A 9,563-nucleotide genomic window follows, 5' to 3' on the forward strand; every position below is an offset into this window, starting at 1 on the left:
TGCTATGCTGCAATTAGACTTGACTTGCAAAAACAGACAGCAGGGTAAATTTGGCCCTTGAACCAAAGTTTGTCGATTCCCAACTTTCGTCAATCGAAGTTGAATTTCTTTAGTTTCAAACAAAAGGCCTCCTAACAAATACCCCCATACCACAGCAATGGATTTTCAGAGATTTAGGCCAGATACCTATGTATCATTATTTATACCTGTTCCCTCATCGTTCTCAACAACACACTAGTAAAGAGCACAGAATGTGTCTTTCTCACATGCTTTCTAATACATTTACTATTTCCAAACTATGTCCTGCTTGGACGTCGACAAAATCTTTTTAACGGTTTTCTCTGAGTCCTGGATTGACATTTCCAATCAAACTGCAGATCCTATGATATTTCTACGATGCATATATTGACATGTCAACCTCAGTTGAAATATCTTCTTATTGCTCACTGTCCAGAAGTATTCCCTCACCAATCTTTCTCTTCTCCTCCCTTACTCTTATATAATCTCAGGCTTCTGATTAAATATTACTTTATCTGGGTGACCTTCTATGACTTCTTGTCTTGGTTAGGCCATCCTGTCATATAAAACACATTATTTGATTTATAAGTTTTACTGTTCTGGTTGCTTGAACATAAATTCTGGGAGAGCCAGAGCAATTTCTTTATTCATTGCTGTGCTCAATTGTCTATACAGTTGCCTGATGTATAGTGAATTTTCAACATATATATATTTTTCTTTTTGTATGCTGTATGGCAGGGTCACATTTCATTCTTTTTCTATGTGAGTATCCTGCTATTGCAGCACCATTTGTTGAATTTTTGTTTGGTTGATTTTTTGTTTATTTGCTTTTTGGGGAAGTGCGTGGGCTGGGAATTGAACCTGGGGCTCCTGCCTGGCAGGTGAAAATTCTACCACTGAACCACCCTCATACCCCCTCAATATATATTTTGAACAGAAGAATACATTACTTATCAGGGAAAGAAAAGTGTTTTCTCTGAACAGGCAGAATAAAAACAAACTTCAACAGTATAGTTTCTGTATTTATTAAAATACTAAGGTCTATAAATACCTATTTGCTATTGTATGATAATCTTTCAATTTTTTGCAGGGCCAACATCATCACAATTTTGTTAGAATTATACAAGAAGAGTGATTTTCAAAAATTTCTTTTAAACATCTTCATTTCCAATTGCTTTTCTCTTTCCCTAGACTTCCAAAACTCACTCCTCAATGTCCTATTTAAATCCAGATCTCATTAATCTTTCTAATTTAGGCCCCGTAGGTCTATTCTGCTATTCATGGTACTTACTTTCTGTACCACACATTTGTATACTTCTTATTGTGTGTACATTTAAATGATTAAAATTCCTTCCTGCATGCATTCCTTTGATTGCCCATGCACAATGAATGTTCCTAAAGTGAGGAACATATTTTAAATATTTTTTGAAATTACCAAGTTCAAAACAGGGAAATGCACATTGAACACATTCACTAAATGAGTATAAAGCAAAGGAAACACACACAAAAAAGGATGATCATAAAATTGCATCTGGAAGGAACACCATGCCCAGAAAATCATCAAATGACTGCACATACAGTTTTGGCTTTTTTTTTTTTTTTTTTAACTAGCATTTTGGTGAGAGAAGCAAGTGTATTACACCATGAGGCATAGCAGATGGTAAGTTTACACTCCACATCACTCACTTGGTTTCCTGGTATGGAGAAACCCATATGATCGTAAAGAAATTTAAAAAAATTTTTTTAAATTTCTTTATTTGTTTTTAAAGTGATTTAATGATATGAATTGCACAGGTGATGTTCAGGTATATTCTGTGTTATGGGATTGTTAAAGTATTGAACTAGGTTAAAGAGCAATGACATAAAAAGATTATTGAAGACGTAGGGGAAATATGTATAGAAATATGATTGACCAAATGTTCAATATAAACCAAAGAAATGCTATGTCATTTTCAAATCCTTTTTAAAATTATGTGATCTAAAATGATCAAAACTGACTACTGAAGAAATCAATATTAAATTACTAATGAAGATAGAAAATAATAAATTAAAATTAGAAGTTTATCAGAGAATAACTTCTAATAAAATCTTTGGTCTCAGAATTTATATTTCAAAGAAAAAAAGAAAGGACACATAATTGGCTTAATATATGAGTAATACAAAGCAAAGGAAAACGTGAAAATTAGAAATCAGCAATTATTTTTGTGAAACTAGCATGAACTTTAAAAATGTGTGTACCTGGGTATGCACACAAGACGACATGCATTCACAACACACACACACAGACCTATCCACGAGACTAAAACTGCTTAAAAACATGAATGCAGAAAACCTAGTAACATAAATAGAGCAGAAAATAAAATCAGCAAGTGACTTTCTCAGAAAAGCTGTTCACTATCAGAAAAGCATCTGCATCGTGTAAGAGGTCCATTAAGGAAAATAAATAATGGTGTGAGGGCATAAAAGCAAATAGTTTAATCACTGGGCATCATTAAGTATTCACACATTAAAGCTTTTTTTTTTTCACACATTAAATCTTAACCATGGAATTAAATAATATAAATGAACTGGTTTGATGAGCCAATTTTAACAAAGGCTGAATGATACTTAGTTTTTCTATTCTATCACATTTCCCTTTGAATTAACGTGGTCATCACAGATCTACATATCATATGCTAAGTGAACATTGTAAGCAGACAGAAGACTTCTATATTTAGTAAAACATTCTGTTATTTTAAAGTTTTTATTCACAATTCCCTCTGTCTACATTTAACACATATTTAATTTTTGACATTTTATAAAACTGCTGAAATCATATAATTATTTTACTTTAAACTCTTAATATGTTGAAATGTATTTGTAGGTCTCTTGATATTGAACTATCCTTGAGTTTATGAAATAAACATTTTTTTTCATTGAGCAACAGCATTTAATTTTTTTATTTTTTATTTTTTATGTGAATAAATTAATACATTTTTATTGAATTTTAGTCATTAGAAAGGATAATGAAATGTAAGATAAATGCTTTCTATACAACATCCGATAATATCATTTTTCTGTGTTATACTATTTTCACTTCTTTATAAAAAGTATAGACATTCATTTAAATTTTTACGAAGTCAAAACCATTTTTTATTTTGACCTATATTCAGGGTTAAATAAGGGCATGATGGTAGCAAAAATTACAACATACCTTCCACTTACTGTTGATATTTTACTGTTTATGTTGGCATTCTTTTTCTCCATAGAATAAGTTAAAATATGGTGTCCCTTCATCCTTATGTACTTCAGTGTTTATTTCCTAAAAAAAGGAAGGACAATTCTCATACTTCTTAACAACCCATGTGTCTAAAAAGAAAACACAGGAAATGAAATGGAATGATGATGATGTATCAAAACTTGTGGTATGTAAATGCAGCATACTTATGCTTAAAAGAAGAAAGATATAAAATCAATAATCTAAACTTTTGTGGGAAGCTACAAAACAGCATCACCTTAGAATGAAGTAAGAAGAAACATGGCAATAAAAGAGATGAAAGTAGAAATTAAAGACAGAGAAGAACTGAAAAAAGCAACAAAGTAAAAGTTGGTTCTTGGAAAACAATATATTTGTTAAACACTTAGCAAGACTAATTATAAAAAAAATCAGAAAAAAACAATATTAGGAATTTAAAAGTGATATTGCTACATACCATGCTACGGTAGTTAGATTCACTTGTCAACATGGCCAGGTGAAGGTGCCTAGTTCTGTTGCTGTGGACATGAGTCAATGGCTGTGAAGCTCATCTGTCACTGATTATATCTGCAGTCGGCTAGGAGGCGTGCCTGCTGTCATGAATGACGTTTGACTTAATTGGCTGGTGCTTAAATGAGAGAGTGCAACATAGCACAGCCCAAGCAGCTCAGCATTCCTCATCTCAGCACTCACAGCTCAGCCCAGGCCTTTGGAGATGCAGAAAGGAATCACTCTGGAGAAAGTTGTTGGAACCCAGAGGCCTGGAGAGAAGGCCAGCAGAGATTGTCCTGTGCCTTCCCACATAAGAAAAAACCTCAGTTGAAAGTTAGCTGCCTTTCCTCTGAAGAACTATATATTAGCTAAATAAATCCCCTTTTATTGAAAACCAATCCGTCTGTGGTATGCTGTGTTCTGGCAGCTAGCAAACTAGAACACATGCCAAAGTACATTGTTTATTTTCTAAATAGCTCAGGGTTTCATAGATACCTTATTTCATTGACTTCTAACAACACTGTGATCAGGGAACATACTTTCTATGTTTTTAATATTTCCAAATACACTGAAATTTTATTTATGACCCATCATATGCTCTATTTTGGTGATTGTTCACAAGTACTTGAAAAGATGTTCATTTTGTAGCTGCTTGATTACAAATTTTGAAGGTTTTTTTTTTCCAATTCTGATATATATTTACTGATATTTTCAGGTTCTTATTCTACAAAGCAGTGACAGAAGGGTGTTAAAATCTCTTTTGAGTGTCGATTTGTCTGGGTCACTCTCTATGTCAATTTGGCTTCACGTAATTTGAAGTTCTAGTATTAAATGCTTAGACATTTAAAATTGTGTGTCTTTTGAATGAATTGAGTTTTTAAATCATTATGAAAGTTTCACTTTGTTCTTTGTGATACTCCTTCCTCTGAAATTTTCCTTGTCTGATAGTCATATCAAATTTATTATGCTTAATTTTTGAATGCATTTGTCACCGTTCTGATGCTTTCTACCCTTCTGTGTCTTCATAGTTAAAGTATATTTCTTTTAAATAGCATTTGGTGAGATTTTTCCTTTAGATACATTCTTCAATCACTCCATTTTGACTGAAGTACTTGACAAATTACCTTTATTGTAATTATTGATAAATTTAGTTTTAAATATCCCACGTTGGTTTATATTATATGCTTTTAATGTTTCCTTTTGTTTCTCCTTCCTGCCTTTGTGTCTGGGGGTGGGGGCAGGTGTACCAGTGTTTTGTGCATGATCTATTTTATAACCTTGGGAATTCTACTTCCATCCAGGTGGGGTAGTAGGGACTGGATTTACATTCCTGCATTGAGCAACTCACAAATCAATATAAAATTTCCAAGTCAACGGCTTTTCACATATTGAGCATCAGGCAGTATAACACAATGGTCACTGAACGAGGGAAAGCCCCTGCCTTTCTGGCAAGGCATAATTTTGTTGAACATTTAGAAATAAATTGGATTGATAAAAATATATTCACACAAGCAAACAAATAACTGTAACATGTGGCAGTGATATTAAAGTTTTTATACACACGAAAAATATTAAAATGAGTTAATTGGTGGAAAATTACTTAAAATCCATATTATAGGTCACAGATGGTTAAAATCTATTCACTGTGAAGACCTCTTTTATTCATTTAGCAAACATTGACTTATACTGCTCTATTTGTCAGGAGATACATACTACATACTAGGAGATATACTAGATGCTAGAGGAAGCATATTTTATAAAATTCTCCCTCCCATCAAAGACATCCTATATATATCAAAAATGCATTAATTAGAAATATGTTAAGACATTACTAGGTAAATGAGCAGTGAACTACAAATAATTAAATTGAATTGTACAGAATATTGTCAAGTAGCTGATAATCAAAAGGCGGACAGAGAGACATACATTTGACATTTTGACCCAGGAAACACAAATATTTATAGAACTGAAATCTGTGTTTTTCAAAACTTTATTGTATGTGACACATGTTGATATTTTTTTAAGTTTTAAAATGCTGACTTTGGTCCAATAACTTGTTTCAGTGTCCACTATTAGGATGTAACCCAAAATATTACAGGTATTGAAGTACCTCAAAGAACTTTTCTCAAACTCAAGTATCATGATTCTTTGATCTATTAAGGTATAATGCACACATCTGCTCTGATGCAAGAAAACATTACTTATGAAATACACATGTAGTACTTGCATACTGATGATCATAGCAGCATTATCCACTATAGCCAAAAGGTAAAAGCAACCCAAATGTCCATCATGGATGAAAGGATAAATAAAATGTGGTATGACCATACATCGGTGTATTATTCAGTCATAAAAAGGAAGGAAATTGGGATACATGTGAGAACAAATATTGTATGATTCCACTTACATGAATATCTAGAATATGCAAAGTCATAGAGACAGAAAGCAGAGCAGAGCTTATTGGGGAGGAGGGGAGTTATTTCTTAATGTATGCAATTTATATCAGAGTGATGAAAAATCTTTTTACGTCGTATATATGGCATAAAATATATAAAGCCGTGTATATGTAATGATAATTAAAAAAAAAGAAATATGCACTTAAAAAATGTTAGCTTCTGCTGCTAACATGGGTTTCTGTTGCTAAACCACCCTAAAACTCAGTGACATAAGTCAACAACCATTTTATTTAGCTCTAAGTCGGTGAATCAGTGGAATGGTTCTAATCTGGGTTAGTCTGGGAAATCCCTGCATGGGGACCACAGCCCACAACAAGCACTGGCTCTTCCATGCTCAGTGGGCTCATCCAGCTTGTTAGCCCTGCAAACACTCAGTCCAGCTCTGATGATGAAGAGTAGCAGATAAAACGTGATGAAGAAATGGAAAATGAAGTTTTCAGAGTATGAGATAAGTCAGTGGACGAGGATGTGAATTTATTTCTCTAAAAATGTAATGCTCCTGACATATTTATGGGAGTATTAGCCAAATCCAAATGTCCTCACTTGAGAGAAATCTGCATGGGAATTTTAGGCAAAATGGCCCGTTTCCAGGACATGTGTGTCTATAAGCAGTGATAAAATTCTTGGACAGTTATTATTGCACTGCTTATATGATTCAGACTCTCCTACTCTGCTGGAAAGAAGTAGGTTGCTGCTAACTTGTTTCTCCCAGTCAGAAGTGTCCAGTGTCCAGGTTGAAAGCGTTAGAGAACATCCACCTACCTATGATAGCATCTGATTCATCATGTCAAGTTGAACAAATGTTGACCTGCTGGTGAAAGTGGGTGAAGTTGAAGACAAGCTCTTTGATTTGGATGAGAAGCTAATGTCGAAATGGGTTAGAAATGGGGCGGCTTAGCTTGTGGACTTGCCCCGAGAAGATTTTGAAGAATGACCAGTGTTTAGGTTTGTGCCCTGTGTGCCTGAAGCTGCCAAACAAATACATTCAGAAAATCCAGAAAGGCTGGGTATTTGTATTCATGTATTACAGCTACTTACCACAGTGGATGATGGAATTCATGCAATTGTATTTCTGGACACTTAGAATTTACTTTTTGACCTGGTCTGCCATGAATTCTGCCGGTCTAATAATCTACCCACCACACTTGAAGAACAGAAAACACTGCTAGCCTCTGTTTTAACAGTGTCATCTACGTCTCACAGATGGAACAGAAATATCCAAAGGTAGACAACGATCTTCATCTTATTGCCAGCCTAATTCTGGTCTTAAAAAATATGTAACATTGTCAGAAGAAAACACGGTAGACTCTAATACAGAAGAAATTATAAACTTTAAAATTTCTGACCTAATTGAAAATGATTTCCAGGTGAAAATCTTAAAGAATATTTCATGTGAATTTGCTTCTAATGTTTGTCAGGCACTAACAAACGAGACCATGGCTCAGGGACTAAGGGAGGGACATTTAAACAGACAGAAGTGTTCGTGTATATTTCAAAACCTTTTGCCTTTATATAGTCCTGTGGTGGAAGATTTTCTTAAGATCCTATATGAAGTTCCTAAGAGACTTGCTGAAGACTTGGAGAAACGTTTACCAAATTTGAAAGTTCAGACTTGAAAACTGAACTGGAAAAAAAAATGAGATTTCATCTGCTAAAGAAATAAACTTCATTTTCCTCACTGACAGTTGAAATTGACATATAGGACACATTAGATAAAGCCTATAGTAGACAATAATTGTCTGCTTTTACATTCATACTCTTCTTCTTTCCTAGCCTTATCTCACTTATTTGGCATTTGAATCTGGAATTTCAAATTGCTCACTTTTCCATAGAAGCATAAAGCGCCACATCACCACTATTTTTTTTGTATGTTGTGTGTGATTTATCATCCTTAGGTGAAGAAAACAAAAATGCAAGCTTGGCATTGAGATTCTTATTAGGATATTTGAAGTGTTGGTGAGGATTACTGCCTAACTCTTAATTCTGATTTTTATGTGAGAACTTTTTGGATTTGTATTTGTTATAAGTACAGTGGGCTGCACTAACAGGAAACTCTACTGTAGAAGCTACAGCTGATGGCTTTCATGTCTCTTAAGCAATGAGAAGTCCAGAGGTGGGCAGTCCAGACCTAATAACGTGTCTCAGGGACCCTGTCTGCTTTCTCCTTTCCATGTGGTCTGCCACGTAGATCTTTGTGCTCATGCTTATTATCTTGTGGTGAAGGGAACTGTACCTTATCTGAACCTTTCATCCATGTTCTGAGAGGAAAATAGAGAAAGAGGCAAAGGGGCTTTCTCTTAGCAAATATTTACTTTCTTATTGGGGCAGGATAGTCCTCCCTGTCCAAATCCATTTTTCATTTCTATTCCTAGTTGCAAGTATTTGAATTCAAGTATTTTCTTCTTTCTAACCTTTATAAGAGAGAAAAGAAAAGAGCGTAAGAAGATGTGAATGGCTTTTGGTGTTTACCATAATATGTGAGCATATTTTAGCCATTTTGTGAGTGCAATTTGTGTTGATTTGACACCAGATTGTAATAGCTAAGAAGCATTATTGCCATTAATTTGGCTTTATGTTTTTTTTCCAATATTGTACATATGATGATACAAATGCTAGTATTTTGATCAAAGTTCAGTAATAAAGTTTTCTATTTCAGATCATTCCAGTGGTTGAATTATAGGAAATTATTTGCTTGTGTGAATGCAGAATTTTTGAATTAAAAGACTCAGGAATTTAATAACTTCTGTTTTCAAATTCTGCTATACATAATTTTTTCCTTTCATACTTTATCACTCTATAGTACTTACTAAATGAAACATATTCAGAGAATTAGCCAGGTACACTTACATCCAGTTTACATGATTACAGTAACTAAAATCGGAACTTTTAATATGATTTTAAGAAAATGCCAAGTATGAACAGCAGAGCCAGCTTTTTAAACAGCCCCATCCGAATTTATTTCAGGACGTTTTTGGCTTTGTAGTATTGGTGTGGCTTCACGCACTTTTTTCCTTGAGTGACTTTTGCTGATAAGGCATAGGGATACTATGATTGGTAAGAACAGACAGTTTCAAGTTCAAAGGTAAGCTTATCATTGAAATAACAATATTGGAGAGAATTGAAATATAAAGTTTAAATTGTACAGTTGAAATTCTAATTGCTAAGTTTACTTCAGGTATATTTTCATGTCTTTGGCACTGACCTAATTTATAGGGTGAATATGTGACTGTATTTAACATGAAGTTTCAAAAGACACCACAAAATCATTCTCCTACTTGCTGACTGATGCGTAAAATTCCTCTCTTGTTATTGCTTTAAGTTTAAGGTTGTTAAGATGCAAATAATCCTATAAGAATAAAAGT

The 9,563-nt window shown here is 33.8% G+C and overlaps 1 pseudogene; it reads left to right on the top strand.

The window, feature by feature from the left end:
- The first annotated feature begins 6,494 nt into the window (after window positions 1-6,494).
- On the top strand, window positions 6,495-7,817 carry LOC143663647 (protein SAAL1 pseudogene; annotated as a pseudogene).
- The last annotated feature ends 1,746 nt before the right edge of the window (window positions 7,818-9,563 follow it).

The sequence above is a fragment of the Tamandua tetradactyla genome, chromosome 19, assembly GCF_023851605.1.
Source record: "Tamandua tetradactyla isolate mTamTet1 chromosome 19, mTamTet1.pri, whole genome shotgun sequence".
In the NCBI taxonomy this organism is placed as follows: domain Eukaryota; kingdom Metazoa; phylum Chordata; class Mammalia; order Pilosa; family Myrmecophagidae; genus Tamandua; species Tamandua tetradactyla.